Here is a 16,667-nt window from a genome sequence, read left to right as displayed (position 1 = left end):
TTGTCAAGAGAGCTTAAAAGTAATGCTACACTTGGCTTGTTGTTTTTCTAGTCTTTCCAGCAAGTGATCATTGTGGTTTGGCACCACAGCCATCATATTAATCTCTAACAGTCCCACTTTCTCGGCTTTACAATGTATTTGATGTGCATAGCGGTCATTTCCAGTGAAGGACTCTTGACTTTCAAATACAGATGAGACTGTGGATAGTCACAGCCCAGGGCGCGCTCTCAGCTATAGAAAGCCAGGGAATTTCTTCATGTCTGACCAGGGACCACTAATTTCACTGAAACTTCTGTAATCACAAGGATCCTGCTCATTTTGGTTGATTGTCTTGGGCTGATTTTTGATGCTTTAGTCCCAGTGGTGCTGTTTTCACATTTATTGTTGGAAGACCTCATTGTCATGCCAGAAAGAGCCTGGTGGGACGAAAGATCAGATCCTTGCTGAATATGTGGGCACAGACCTCCTCAGTAGGCTAAAAAACAAAAACAAAAGCAAAACAAAACAAAAAAACCCCTCTGATTGGGTCTACACAATGCCAAGGGTCTCCAACTGAAGTTGTACATCTTTATTTGGGGAGATCGAATGAATTCAGAACGTAGAGTTCCATTTTTCTGTCTGTGTCTATCTTTGCTGCTTCCTGGGCACAAACTCCTGAACCATTTTGTGCCTCAGTGACCTCATTTATGAAATGATAAGAAGGAGCCTAGCAAGTCCCTTACAAAACTGTGGGGGAGATAATTAGGTAATAAAACAGATTTTCCTTTGAGTCTATTAAATGTGAAAATTCTCTGGGTGACATATATATATAACACACACATACACACACAATAAAACAAAATTGTAGAGACTAAATTTGAAAAAATTCAGAATCAGATTATGATTCTATGAATAGCTTACTCTTCTTATTTTGATTTGAATGAAATTTTTTTTACTAAGGTAGTGGTTGGCATAAGAGGAGCGGGAAGAGGACTGATGCCTTAGTGTTTTATTATTTTCTGTAATGTATAGATAAGTGGTTTTTCTTGAAAGGTATGTGGAGTGGGGGAAAACACTGGAGCCCCACTCCCCTCCCAAATCTGGACTGTGACAGTGGATGTCCTATGTAACATCTGGGCATTTTGGGACCCTATTTTTAAAATGTGCTCTATTCTCACTCTGGATTGTTTCAAGATCAGTGAGATGATGATAAAAGGTCCTTTAAAAATCATAAATAGTGTCATCTGGTGAGGTGTTCAAATGGTCATGGAAGAAAAGCGGATTAGGAGGCATAAGCTTGATAATTTGTTGCAATTTTTTCTAGCCATGCAGACTTGAGAACAAATGTTAATGGTTTTATATATTACATGCCAACTAAAACTAGTAATTTTATTATATAATAAAGTGACTATACGCACTGTATTACTTTCCCCTTTCTAGTAAAAGAAAGAATTATAACATGTCAAAGGCTATCTGACTAACTAGAACAATAAACTTTAATCATTCAATAGAAGACAAAATTAATGAGCACTAGATATTTATCATTAGTTTTTAGCATCAGTTATTTTATATGTATATATATATGTTATATATATGTGTTATATATATAAGGCAACAGAGTATAAGGTCTGCACTGCCCTAAGATGCAATGGGTCTAGCCTACAGCGGTGGAAACACATCGTAGAAGTGAAAGAGATCTGGTGGCTCTATCTGTCGGCATATAGATCCGCTGGGTTGCTTGTGATGATTCAGCTGGCTAGGTCTGTGTCTCCCGTGCATCTCACTCCTCATTGTGTATCCTACTGATGCTTGGAGTCCAAACAAGAGTCAACCTCCCTGGACAGAAGAGACCTGTTTTCTGTCGAAAGTATTTAGTGATTCTTCTTGCCTGCTAGAACCTCCAAACCAGTGACCGTGGTGCTAATAAATGGAGGGCTGGCATTATTGCCCAGATAATTGTGACAAATGAGGGAATGTGTTTGAGGAAAAATCTGTTACCTTAAATAGAATCAGAGTTGCTGTTTGCAAAGTTCAAATCCATAAGAACATTCTTCTAGAATCCCCTTTTCTTTGCTTAGAGTGATAATCCAAGCAACTAATGTCCCCCCCACCCGCCTTGGGTTTTCTTGTCATAGCAGATCTGTGTATAATTAATAAAAATCATGTAGCTTTGAATAGCGGCAGCTTGGCTTTGCTCTCTTGCTTATTTGGTTTACAACCATAATTGTTGACTGTTTTTCTGCTTTTAATTTTTATTTCTGCTGCTAGGGAATTGAAGCACACACAGATTGCTTCATGATTTAGCTGCTACTGTAGCAGTTCAATATTTCACCTTTGCCAATATTTGTGCTTGTTTGAGCATAATGTTTTAGGCTGGGATTCTGAATTATGGATGAGCAGGCCGACTGCAATGCAGAGTTTCATTTGCTCTTAAGAATAATGAATGTTTCTGTAACTTTCATCAATTTAAATATAACCTTAAAAGCAAATACAAGGCAATAGAATAATACAGGGGTATTAAAATTTTAAATGCTCTTAAAGGCTACGAGGACCCATTTCATGGTGGCTTATGGAGTGCCTTTAGTTTTTAGTCATATCAGAAAAAAAATGAATGTCTGAACTCCTAAGATTATAAATTTCTTTAGGATACTGACAATAACTTTGTAAATTTTATCATGTTGCTGCATAACATCTGCTTATAAAATATTTGTTGAGTAGGTTTTGTCAAATAAATTTTCTTCATTTTTTTATTTGAAGATAATCTGTCAAAGTTTAAGGATTTTTAAATTAACATATTTAAATGTTTGTAAGATAGAGCAGTATCCATGCAGTCTTATAGAGTGAAAAGGTTCAAAATGGGCATACAACTGTGTCATATAGAGATTACTTGGATTAAAAAGGATTATTGACTATAAGTCGAGTTTTTATTTTTAAATCTGTGAATCAATTCAAAGAAAAAGAAATGAGAAAAGGGATGAATATGTACTGTTGGAGATATATCCAAGAAGTTTGCTAACTGCTCAGTAAAAGATAATCAGGGGCTCCTGGGTGGCTCAGTGGCTTAAAGCCACTGCCTTCAGCTCGGGTCATGATCCCAGGGTCCTGGGATTGAGCCCCGCATTGGGCTCTCTGCTCAGCAGGGAGCCTGATTCCTCCTCTCTCTCTCTCTGCCTGCCTCTCTGCCTACTTGTGATCTCTGTCTGTCAAATGAATAAATAAAATCTTTAAAAAAAAAAAAAAGTAAAAGATAATCATGGCCTCCCTCTAAAATTGCTTTTGTGACCAACTTTAAATTCTTTTGGTTAAATATAATATTTCCTATAAATCCATTATACTGTAAAAGAAAACCTCAGACTAACAGAAAGGCTAACTGAAAAGTAGAATCAGTAATAATAAATAGTGAGATATTTTTGGTATTTTAAATTTTTTAAATTTTAATTCAGTTTAGTTAACATATAGTGTAGTATTGGTTTTAGGAGTAGAATTTAATGACTCATCACTTACATACAACACCCAGTACTCATCCCACTAAGTACCCTCCTTAAAGCCCATCAACCATTTAGTGTATTCCCTACCTGCCTCCCCTCTCGCAGTCCTGTTTGTTCTTAATAATTAGGATCTTTTATGGTTTGCCTCCTTCTCTGTTTTTATCTAATTTTAATATTTTTCCTTCCCTTCCACTATGTTCCTCTGTTTTGTTTCTTAAATTCCACATATGAGTGAAATCATATGGTATTTGTCTTTCTCTGGCTGACTTAATTCACTTAGCATAATACTCTCTGTTCTGTCCAAATTGTCGCAAATGGAAAGATCTCATTCTTTTTTTGATGGCTGAGTAATATTCCACTATATCTGTCTGTCTATCTATCTGTCTATACTACATTTTCTTTATACATTCATCAGTCAATGGACATTTGATCTCTTTCCATAATTTGGCTGTGTTTGATAGTGCTGCTGTAAACACTGGGATGCATGTGTCCCTTTGAATCAGCATTTTTGTATGCTTTGGGTAATTATCTAGTAATGCATTTGCTGGGTCATAGGGTAGTTAAATTTTTAACTTTTTGAGGAAACTCTATACTGTTTTCCAGAGTGGTTGCACCAGTTTATGTTCCCAACAACAGAGCATGATGGTTTCCTTACCCCTGCATCCTTGCCAACATCTGTTGTTTCCTGACTTGTTAATTTTTGCCATTTTGATAGGTGAGAGGTGGTATCTCATTGTGGTTTTGATTTATATTTCCTGAATGCTGAGCGATGCTGAGCATATTTTCATATGTCTGTTGGCCATTTTTAAGTCTTCTTTGGAGAAATACCCGTTCATGTCTTTTGCCCATTTCTTAATTGGATTGTTTATTTTCAGTGTGTTGATTTTGACTAGTTCCTTATAGATTCTGGATATTAGCCCTTATTCAATATGTCATTTGCAAATATCTTCTTCCATTCCATAGGTTCCCTTTTAGTTCTGTTGATTGTTTCCTTCACTGTGCAGAAGCTTTTTATCTTGATGAGGTCCCAATAGTTCATTTTGCTTTTGTTTCCCCTGCCTCTAGAGACATGTCTGGTAATCAATCCCTGTGGCCAAGGTCAAAGAGGTTGCTCCCTGTGTTCTGCTCTAGTATTTTAATGGTTTCCTATCTTACATTTAGGTCTTTCATCCATTTTGAATTTATTTTTGTGTATGATGTAATACAGTGAGCCAGTTTTATTCTTTTGCATGTCACTGTCCAGTTTTTCTAACACCATTTGTTGGAGAAACTGTATTTTTTCCACTGGATGTTCTTTCCTGCTTTGTTGCAAATTAGTTGGTAATACAGTTGAGAGTCCATTTCTGAGTTCTCTGTCCTGTTCCATTGACCAATGTGTCTGTTTTTGGGCCAGTACCATACTATCTTGATGATTACAGCTTTGTAATACAGCTTGAAGTCTGGGACTGTGATGCCTCCCAGTTTGATTTTCTTTTTCAACATTACCTTGGCTATTCAGGGTCTTTTCTGGCTCCATACAAATTTTATGATTGTTCCAGTTCTGTGAAAAATGCTGGTGTTATTTTGACCAAGATTGCATTGAATGTGCAGATTGCTTTGGCCAGTTAGACATTTTAATAATATTTGCTCTTCAAATCTATGAGCATGGAATATTTTTCCATTTCCTTGTATCTTCTTCAGTTTCTTTCATAAGTGTTCTATTGTTTTCAGCATACAGAACTTTTACCTCTTTGTTAGGTTTATTCCTAGTTATCTTATGTTTTTTGGTGCAATTATAAATGAGATTGATTCCTTGATATCTCTTTCTGCTGCTTCATGATTAATGTATAGAAATGCAACAAATTTATTTATATTTATTTTGTATCTTGCAGTTTTTTTGAATTCATGTATGAGTTCTAGCAATTTTCTGGTGGAGTCTTTGGGTTTTCTACATAGAATGTCATTAATCTTCAAATAATGAAAGTTTGATTTCTTCCTTGCTGATTTGGATGACTTTATTTCTTTTCATTGTCTGATTTCTGAGGCTAGGACTTCCAGTACTATATTGAACAACAGTGGTGAGAGTGGACATCCCTGATATGTTCCTGACCTTAGGGGAAAACTGTGTTTTTCCCCTGTTGAGAATGATATTTACTATGGGATTTTCATATATAGCTTTTATGATATTGAGATATGTTTCCTCTATCCCTAACTTCTTTAGGGTGTTTACCAAGAGCGGATGCTGTATTTTGTCAAATGCTTTTTCTGCATCTACTGAGAGGATCATGTGGTTCTTTTCCTTTCTTTTATTAATGTGTTGTATCATGTTGATTTTCAGATAGTGAAAACCCCCTGCAACCCAGAAATGAATCCCACTTGATCGTGGTGAATAATCCTTTTAATGCACTGTTGGATTTGATTAACTAGTTAGTATCTTGTTGAGAATTTTTGCCTCCATGTTCATCAGGGATTTTAGCCCATAATTCTCCTTTTTAGTGGGGTCTTTGTCTGGTTTTGTAATCAAGGTAATGATGGGCACATAGAATAAGTTTAGAAGTTTTCTTTCCACTTCTATTTTTTTTGGAAGAGCTTCAGAAGAATACGTATTAATTCTTCTTTATATGTTTGGTAGAATTCCTCTGGGAAGCCATCCAGTGCTGGACTCTTGTTTGTTGGGAGACCATGATTACTGATTCAGTTTCTTTACTGGTTAGGGGGCTGCTCAAATTTTCTATTTCTTTGTGTTTTAGTTTTGGTGGTTTATATGCTCCTATATATGCATTTCTTCCAGATTACCCAATTTGTTGGCATGTAATTGCTCATAAAATTCTAATTGTTTGTATTTCTGCTGTGTTGATTACAATCTCTCCTCTTTCATTTGTGATTTTTATCTACTTGAGTCCTTTCTTTTTTCTTTTTGATAAGTCTGGCTGGGAGTATATCAGTTTTTTTAATTCTTTCAAAGAGCCAACTTTTAGTTTTGTTGATTTGTTCTACTGGGTTTTTTAAATCCCTGTCATTTATTTCTGCTCTAATCTTAATTATTTCTCTTCTTCTGATAGCTTTAGGCTTATTTGCTGTTCTTTTTCTAGTTTCTTTAGGTGTAACATTAAGTTGTGTATTTGAGACTTCTTCTTGAGGAAGGCCTATATTGTTATATACTTCCCTTAGGACCACCTTTACTGTGTCCCAAAGGTTTTGGACTATGGTGTGTTCATTTTCATTTGCTTTCATGTATTTTTTTAATTTTATCTTTAATTTTCTGGTTAACCCATTCATTTTTTATTGAATGTTCCTTTTTTTAAAAGATTTTATGTATTTATTTTACAGAGAGAGAGTGAGAGAGCACAAGCAGGGGGAGCATCAGAGGAGGAAAGAGAAGCAGACTCCCCACTGAGTAGGGACCCCCACAATGTGGGGATTGATCCCAGAACTCTGGGATCATGACCCGAGCTGAAGGCAGATACATAACTGGCTGAGCCACCCAGGTGCCCCTTTAGTAGGATATTCTTAAATCTCCATGTATTTGTGGTCTTTCCAAATTTTTTCTTGTGATTGACTTCACGTTTCATAGTGCTATGGTCTGAAAATATGCATGATATAGACTCAGTCTTTTTGTATTGGTTGTCCTGGTTTGTGACCCAGTGTGTGATGTATTCTGGACAGTGTTCCATGTGCACTTAAAAAGAATGTGTATTCTGCTGCTTTAGGATGTCCATCTGGTCCAGTGTGCCATTCAAAGCCATTATTTCTTTGTCAATCTTCTGCTTAGATGATCTGTACATTGCTGTGAGTGGGGTTGTTAAAGTCCCCCCCCCCATTATCATATAATCAATGAGTTTCTTTATGTTTGTTTTAATTGATTTATATATTTGGCTGCTCCAAGTTGGAGACATAAAAACTTACAATTGTTAAGATCTATTGGATAAACTCCTTTATTATCATATAGTGCTTATCTTCATCTCTTATTACAGTCTTTGGTTTAAAATCTAGTTTGTCTAATATAAGTATTGCTGCTCTAGCTTTCTTTTGATGTCCATTAGCATGATAGATAGTTCTCCACTCACTGAATTTCAATATGGAGTTGTCTTTGGGTCTAAAATGAGTCTCTTATAAGCATCATATTGCTGGGTCTTTTTTTTTTTTTAAACCCATTCTGATAACCCTGTGTCTTTTGATTGGAGTATTTAGTCCATTTACATTCAGAGTAATAATTGACAGATAGGAATTTAGTGCCATTATATTACCTGTAAAGTTGCTATTCCTATAGGTTGTCTCTGTTCCCTTCTCGTCTTTGTTGCTTTTGGTCTCTCCTGCTCAAAGGGTATCTTTTAATAAATCTTGCAGATCTGGTTTAGTGTTCACGAACTCCTTTAGTTTTTGCTTGTCTTGGAACCTCTTTATCTCTCCTTCTATTCTGAATCACATCTTTGTTGAATATAGTATTTTTGGCTGCATATTTTTCCAGTTCAACAAGTTGAATATATCATGCCACTCTCTTCCAGCCTGTAAGTTTCTGTGGACAGGTCTTTTGTCAACCTATGTGTCTAGCCTTGTAGATTAAGGGCTATGTGTCCCTACGTGTTTTGAGAATTTTCTCTTTATCTTTGTATTTTGTGAATTTTGCTATGCTGTGTCTTGGTGTTGATCTGTTTTTGTTGATTTTGAGGGGAATTCTCTGTGTCGTTTGGACTCGAATGACTGTTTCTTTCCCCATATTAGGGAAGTTTTCAGCTGTAATTTGTTCAAATAAACTTTTTGACTTTTTTTCCTGCTCTTCTTCTGGGACTCCTATGATACAGATATTATTGTGTTTTGTGGAATCACTGAGTCCCCTCAGTCTATATTTGTGATCTGAGTTTTCTTTCCCTCTTCTTTTCAGCTTTATTATTTTCCATAATTCTATCTTCTGTTTTACCTATTTGTTCCTCTGCTTCTTCCATCCTTGTTGTGATTACATCCAGTCAGTTTTGCATCTCAGTCATAGCATTTTTTTATTTTGGCCTGATTAGTTTTTAGGTCTTTTATCTCTGTAGCTAGGGTTTCTCTGGTGTCTTCTATTCTTCTTTCAAGCCTTGCTAGTATTCTTATGAATCTTGTTCTAAATTCCTGTTCATATATATTGCTTATATCTGTTTTATGCAAATCCCTAGCTGTGATTTCTTCTAGATCTTTCTTTTGTGGAGAATTCCTCCATCTTGTCATTATGTCTAGGTTTCTGTCTTTTGCATGTTATGGAAGCTTGTTATGTTTCCTGCTCCTGAGAATAATGCTATATTAAGGAGTCATACACTATCTAGGGCCTGGTGCTTCAGAAAGTGTTTCTGGTGGGTGCTGTGTGCTCACTGTTAATGTATTTTCACTGCTGTTTCCCAGAGGCAGTCCTCTGCAGAGTTCCTCCTTACTTACAATGGGGAACGTTTGGATCTTTAACTAGGTGTGCTTTGATTTGTTTGTTAAGGTAAGCCTGGAGGGAGAAAAAACCCAATCCAAGAGAGAAAAGGAACAGAAAAGCAAACAAACAGGCAAAACAGATAAACAAAAAACTGTAAGCCTGATTCCAAAGAAAAAAGAAATAAAATTAAATTTAAAAAATAATTACAAAAACAACAACAACAAAAAGCCTGGTCCTATTTCCACCAGAACCGAAGCTACTGGTTTGGAATACTCTGTGATCAGTAGACTTGGTACCTGTGGTGGGGCCTGTGATGGTCTTCTGAGGGAGAGGCCTGATGTGCTGGCTCACAGTCAGACCTGCCCTAGTAAAGATGCCCCTGCAGTGTGGAAGGAGGTGGAGTTTGGTGTAAAGGACCCCAGCCTCCACTGGAGGCACTGTGTTTCTCTCCGAAGTCTGACTATGCTGGTGGGCTTGGTGGAGGAAGGGGTGGAAGATGGTGTCACCTGGCATTCTCGTCCCAGTGGAGGGAAACTCACCCTGATGTTCAGGAGGCCCTCACAGAAAACCAAACATTCTCCCCTGCTGTGTCTCAGGCTTTCATTAGATCCATGCCCTCAACTTGTCTGTGCCCAGGCCATCTGGGGCCCAACTGGGGCCTGGTGTCACAGTTCTCCTGTGTTTTATCTCTGGCCAACCGCTGGGTTCAAAACTCCGAATCTTAAATAACCCAGGAAGGCATGGACCTTATTCCTTCCTTGAGAGAAGAGCCTCACAACACTGCGCCTGGCACCATTCTATCTCAGAAAAACAGTTGCATGACTGCGCAGGTACCTGAGGTCTACAGTGAAACATAGCAAAAAACTATAACCACGTTATCTGCCCTGTGCATGTACCTCTGTCCCCTTCTATTCTAGGGCTACACACTGGTGCCCAGTGGGCCTCTTGTCCTTAGAGAGGCAATACACCCTCTTCCAAGTGTGCTCCAGGATGGGGAGCATTCTCTCTCAGTACAACCCAGGGTAGCCCCACACTGTGGCATCTTGCTTGAACCCTACATGCTGATCTCTCTCCTGCTTCCTTTCTCTCTCCCTGACTTCTTTCCGTGAGAAGGGCTCCCTCTCCTCTGTGGCACCACAGCTTTTCTTGCCCCCAGTTTACATTTCTGAACCTCACATCTGTTATGTTCTTTTCCTCCAATTGTGCAGATTGCTTCCTTAATCCTCAGATCGATTTCTTCATTGTTCAAAATGATCTGATGTTCATCGAGTTATGTTTGAAGGGTGAGGCAGCGTCAGGGCCCCCAGCTGCTCTGGCATCTTAACTCCTCCCCTTTAATTTAACATGAAATAAGCATTGGGAAAAGAAAGGCTCACCCTTTATGATGATTCTGGGATTTTTTAAGAGTGCTTTGAGAGATTAAGTTCTAAATTTTATTGCTCTGACTTAATGACTCTTCTTATTAAACCTCAAAATATTGTAAAAAATCCATCTATTGTATTTAGACTGAAATTCTCTTTTTGCTTTAATCTTTCTTCCTGTAATGAATGTTGTATGCTAGTCCCTCAGGTTTAAATATTAAGCAAAACTCAGCACAAGACAATGATCATTTATTTATATTTTGGAATATCATGGTTAAATAATTATTTAATGAATAAATAGATAATTCATAATCCCTAAATTAATGAGTTGAAAATGAAATTAGTCAGGACACATGTAAAAGCAAAGGAAAAAAAAAAAACAAACTGAGTCCTACTTTACTTGCCCTCTTTAAAAGAAATTTTTTATCTGAGTTTTATTTTTAATTAAACTTGATTTCTGACCATAAAATCAGTGTAAGGACACATATAAAACCTGAACAGTTTCCCATGTTGACCTTTCAGATGTGTGTGTTTTTTTGCTTTGCTTTTTTCCTCATTTAATTTTATTAACATTTAAATAACATTTTTACCTTGTGGCTCCTGGGTAGCTCATCAGTTAAGTGTCTGACTCTTGATTTTGGCTCAAGTCATGATCTCAGGATCATGAGATCAAGCTTGGTGTTGAGCTCCGTGCTCAGTGGGGAGTCTACTTCAGATTCTATGTTTCCATCTTCTTCTCCCCCTCCTCCTGCTCACACACACTCTCTCTCTAAAAAATAAATTAAATAAGTCTTAAAAAAAAAAACAAAAAAAACTTTTTTATCTTACGTCTTCCATTTTTCGCTTATGTCAGTTCTAGGTTCCCATACCCTCCACTCATTTATCTGTTGTATTCCCTTTTTTCCCCTAGTTTTTGTTTAAATTCTAGTTAGTTGACATTTATGGTAAAATTGGTTTCAGGTATAGAATTTAGTGATTCATCACTTACATATAACAACTAGCTCTTATGGGGTGCCTGAGTGGCTCAGTCAGTTAAATGTCCGACTTTTGATTTTGGCTCAGGTCATGATCTCAGGGTTCTGGGATTAAGCCCTGCCTCAATGCAAAGTGGGGAGTTGGCTTGAGGATTTTCTCTCTCCCTGTCTCTTTGCCCCTCCCTTGGCTGAAATGTTCTCTCTCTCGCTAATAAATTAATTAATTAAAAGCAAAACAACCAGTGCTTATTATGTGTTGCTTTTTAATTTGAATGCTTTAAAAATATTTTTTCCTTCCTAATGGCATATTACATGTTCATATTACTTTTAAATGCATTGAAGTATTCACATTTGAATAATACCCTGTCCTTCAAGCCTTTCTATTTGCAGAGCCAGTTTATCTATCGCACATCATGGAGAAAGTGCCAGAGGCTTTCGGGATTTTCAAAGGCCTGCACAAGTATTAGCTCTCAGAAAAAGAAAACTGCTAAATCAAAATTAACAGAGGTTTACAAATTCTAAATTTATGTCAACTAGTCAAATGTAAATCAAGTTAATTCAAAAATTATGTATTATATGTGTAAATATATTTAAATATGCAGTGTGGGTGTACTTCATTGCTCTTGATATAGTGTGTAGCAGACGCCTAAATATAAGAGCATCTGAGGCCTACAGGTAGAACATAAAGCATTCCTACACATTGCTTTCAAATTAATTCTTCTTAAAATACCACTTAATTTTATTACTTCTGTGATGAAAATCTTCCTTCACTTCTTGACCTCCCTATTAATGTCCCAATTTCTTGACTTGGCTTCCTTATTCAAACTTCATCTTAACTGCACAACATTTGTCTCCCCTAGCTCCCCTACTTATCCCTAGATTGATGCCAAATTCCGTGACGTGAAATGCTCTCAAGATGCCCTGACTCTTCTCTGTCCTTCTGGGGCACTTCCAGAAATGAGCTCTGTTGATTGCTCCTAAAACTTGACTTACCTGCAAGGGTTGACTTAAATTCAGCCTCCAGGAAGGCTCTATTGCTGATATAATCAGAATTTCTGTCTAAATCCCTTTTGCACTTTGTAGCATTATTACTGAAATTATCTGGTATTGCTTCGCATTATGTTACATGTATGTGGCTAACCCACCCACTCAGAATATAATCACCTTGAAGGCAGAAATTGGGTCAAATTCAGATCAGTGCCCTACACATTGACTAGGCAGTGCATTTCAATGTGGATACTCCATAAGTACTTGTTGAGTGAATACAGTATAAATACGTAATCATATTGTTTTTCCGTGGTGGAGGCAGGGCGACCAGGAGGGGGATAATTTGGGTAAGTCACAAGAGAGATTAGAGTGGCGTGGACTAGATGTTAAACAGTGGATGGGGAGAGAAGCAGTAAAAATCTAGATATATTTTGAAAGTAAATCTGAAATAATGTGCTCCTGGATTGGAGGTGGTGTATGAGAGAGAGGAAAAAAGTTGGCCCCCTCATTTTTCATTTTGAAATGAGATGACAAATGACTGTTGGGAATAGGGTTGAGGAAAATCGAAAGCTTTTTTGGGGTGTGTTACATTTTAAAAGGCTGTCAGATAGCCCAGAAAGTAGCTGGGTATATATGACTGTAGAGATCAAGGGAGAGGACACAGCTGGAGAAAACATTTGGAGATCCTAAGCACACAGGCAGAATTTAAAGCTGTGCAGTTGATTGACACCACCCAGAGAACAAGGATGTGGGAAAAAAAGGTTTGGAAAACAAAGCATCAACCATTAGTGGTAAGGGAAGGAGGAGAGTCCCACATAAGAGACCAAGAAGCTGCAGCCTATGTGGTAAGAAAAAGAGGAGAGAAGGAAGATCTGGAAGCCAAGAGAAGAGTTCAAGGAGGGAGTGATCAAGTGTGTGTTAATGCTGTTAACATTCTTGATATGTTCCTGCTTCCAAATGTTTATGGTCTAAAAAAAGATTATGTGCTTATATATATAAATATCAGGGCTGAGTGAGCCAAGTACTTGTGCATATAGTTTCAAATTCATTTCTGAAGGAGTAAAATAATAGTCCTGTGCATTTCCCAGAAAGACTTGCAAAATTCTTGGAAGTTAATTGGATAGGAGCAATTCCTTAAGAATTTATTAAATAGAAGTCTGTACTTCATGTAGAGCCCAATCAGAAATGCATCCTAAGAATAAAATGTCTCTCCCTATGACCCTAATAAGTCCTCCATTCATATGGAGCAGGGGCCCTGCTGTGAACTGACAGATGGTCCTCATGAGAACAGTGCTTCCACTGATGCCATTTTATGTGTGAGTGTTGCATCTCAACGCCTTCCTTCCTTGTGTACTTCCTCCCCTCACAAATTTCCACCTGCACCCCTTGACATATTTTTCAAGGTTCTTTCCACATAATAAAATTAATAACATTCTTCTCGTGTTTTGGAGAAAATCTCTTGGAGTCAGTGTCATGTATTTTCATTGTTTTTGTTATTGTTTAATTAGTTTCTCCAGGGCATACTTTCTTGAAAAGAAACGAGAAAGCATGGCATTATAAGTGTTTGGATTTTCTGAAACATACTGAGGACTCAGATTTTCTCTCCATCAAGAGTAGAATGCTACCCTTCCCCAAAGTACTGTACCTGAATTTGGGAAAATTACATTTGTGTTGAGGGAAACTTGCAATACTGGTAGTTCTTTAACCCCACTTTTGTTGGATCCGACTGGGGCCTTGGGGTAACCTCTGGCAAGGATGAAGACCACACTGGTGCCCATGAACTTTAGTTCCATTAGTGTATATTTAGGGCGATAGTTACCCATAAAGGGAGAAAAATACTAGACTCTAAATTTCATGTGATGGGGCACCTGGGTGCCTCAGTTGGTTAAGCAGCTCCTCTAGCTCAGGTCCTGATCGAGCCTAGGATCAAGCCCCATATCAGGCTCCCTGCTCAACTGGAGTCTGCTTCTCCCTCTTCCTCTGCCCCTCCCCATGCTCACTCTCACCATCTCAACTAACTAAATAAAATCTTAAAAAAAATTTTCATGTGATAAATCCCTCCTATATCTTAAGAGCCTTACAAAAAACAGTTCATGTTCTAATTATTTTTTTCTTTTATTTTCTTTCTAATTGGTGCTGATGAGACTATTGATGCATTCTTTACATGGTATTCACCCTAAATACAGAGTTCCTGTTCAATGCATGACACTCTCTCATTTAATTAAGCAATTATTACTCACAGGTAGTCAGGAAACATGCACTTATTTGAACAAGTAAGAAGACACCATATAAGAATAGATGCAACTTTGTCATAATGCTGAGAATAAGCAAATCGTAACTTTTTGTTTGTTTCTATTTAAATAAATGAATGGAAATATCTGGGAGAAGGAAAATTTGGTGACTGCCTCAAATAGGGTCTAGTCCAAATGATTTATGTAAGATTTTGAATTCCTTAGATATAGTGAAGTTTGCTTCAGTATTTTTAAAATGGTTTCTATGGTAACTTATGTCTTTTTTTTTTCATTGTTCAGAATGACCTTTTGCATCAAAAACAAACAATTCCTTCCTTTACTGATATTAATCTTTCATGTTTAGTAAACTCTAGTCTCCACCCATGTTTAAAAAAATTATTTACCTTGAATTTCACAATTGTTCTCCATTCTTTTGCTTACTTTCTCCTCATGTGTCACCAACATTATTCACATGGCACTTTGAATCCCTTTTATCTGTTTATTCTTTATTGTACTACTGAGTTGTTTACTAATTTGGGAAGACGCTTTAGATTTCCAGGACCGATCTTGTGTCTTTGTTTTTGTTACTGTTATTATTATTTTATGAGCCACAGTGTTCATTTTGCCAAGAATTAAAATAGTTACATACTCACGGCCAATGTTTTCAGCTCCTTCACCTTTCTCAGAGTTCTCATAGGTTATCTTGTTTTACCCCGCCATGGTTGATAGGAGCATTCATTGCCTCAATAGTAAACAGCAAATGTAGACTTCTTACCCAGAAACTGTGTATTAAATTAGACTGTACCCTTGATATTGTAACAAGAGAGATCTTTCAAAATGTAACTCCGATTGTGTTCTTTTCCCTGTTTTTTTTTTTTTTTTAAGATTTTATTTATTTGACAGAGACCACAAGTAGGCAGAGAGGCAGGCAGAGAGAGAGGAGGAAGCAGGCTCCCCACGGAGCAGAGAGCCCGATGCGGGGCTTGATCCCAAGACCCGGGGATCATGATCTGAGCTGAAGGCAGAGGATTAACCCACTGAGCCACCCAGGCGGCCCCTTTTCCCTGTTTAAAAGCCTACAATGATTCATCAAAACCTTCAAGATAAATTCATCACTCAAAAAGGATCTCTATCATCTGGCTCCTTTTAGTCTTCTGTCTTCAGGATCATCCTCCACTGATAAAATCGTGGTGTCTCAGTCACTCTGAACCACTTCTAGTTCTGCTCAAGCTGACTCTGATTTCACTTCCATGTCTTTTCATGTCCTCCACAACAGCCTCTCTTTTCCTTTTTTACTTACCTGGGCTTTTACTCGGGCTTAAGACCCAGCTCAAACATTGCCACTGTGAAGCCTGCCCCAGCACCACCAGTCATATTAAAAGGATTTCTTCTTTGTGCTCTGAACATGCTTTTATAAAAGTATTGATTACATCAGCTGATGTTTTTTTTTTCTTTCTGTGTCCCATTTGATTATTAGAATCTTGAGGTAGAGGCTCTTGTCTTACTCGACTTTGGATACCCAGTACTGAACATGAAACCTTAACATTTAGTAGGTACTCCGTTCATTCAAGTGTACATTCGTGCATTTAACAAATGTGTTTTGAGTGTCTACTGTGTCCAAGTCCTCTGCCTACTGATGTGAGCATGTACAAAGTTCTTATCTTCATGGGGCTGTAGTCTTACTGGAGTGATGTGATAGTTAATGAAAAATTTATACACTAGGTGATAGATATGATGATAGTAAGTACATGTTTGATGAATAAATTAAATTTCCCCAAAAACATGGAGTTGGAATTAATTGACCAGGGTGGCAGACTGTTGAGTGGCCCAAATTATTTTCTTTTTTTCTTAAAGATTTTATTTATTTATTTGACAGACAGAGATCACAAGTAGGCAGAGAGGCAGAGAGGTGGTGGGGGGGGGGCGGGGCGGGGAGTGGATCCCTGCTGAGCAGAGGGCCTGATGTGGGGCTCCATTCCAGGACCCTGAGATCATGACCTGAGCCGAAGGCAGAGGCTTTAACCCACTGAGCCACCCAGATGCCCCATATTTTCATGTAATCTTTGACTCTGCCTTTGTTGAAAACACTTAGTTGTTTTTTTGTTTTGTTTTGTTTTGTTTTGTTTTGTGTTATATAGGGGAGTGTGGTTTAGATTGGAAAGGGACTTAGAGTGCATCATTTGATGTTCTTTATTTTGTAGATGAAGTAACAGAGTTCTAGAGCAGTAAAGTGACAAGCAAAAGTCATAAGTAGGTTTTTGAGGAATTCCGGT

General features: G+C 37.6%; 1 protein-coding gene across 1 annotated transcript in view; it reads left to right on the top strand.

The window, feature by feature from the left end:
* The window catches only part of SYNE1 (spectrin repeat containing nuclear envelope protein 1), a 472,480-nt gene that overhangs the window by 9,657 nt on the left and 446,156 nt on the right, over positions 1-16,667 (top strand).

The sequence above is a fragment of the Lutra lutra genome, chromosome 6 (genome assembly GCF_902655055.1).
Source record: "Lutra lutra chromosome 6, mLutLut1.2, whole genome shotgun sequence".
Taxonomy (NCBI): Eukaryota; Metazoa; Chordata; class Mammalia; order Carnivora; family Mustelidae; genus Lutra; species Lutra lutra.
Note: the sequence above shows the minus strand (reverse complement) of the source record. Positions and strands in the feature narration are given on the sequence as shown.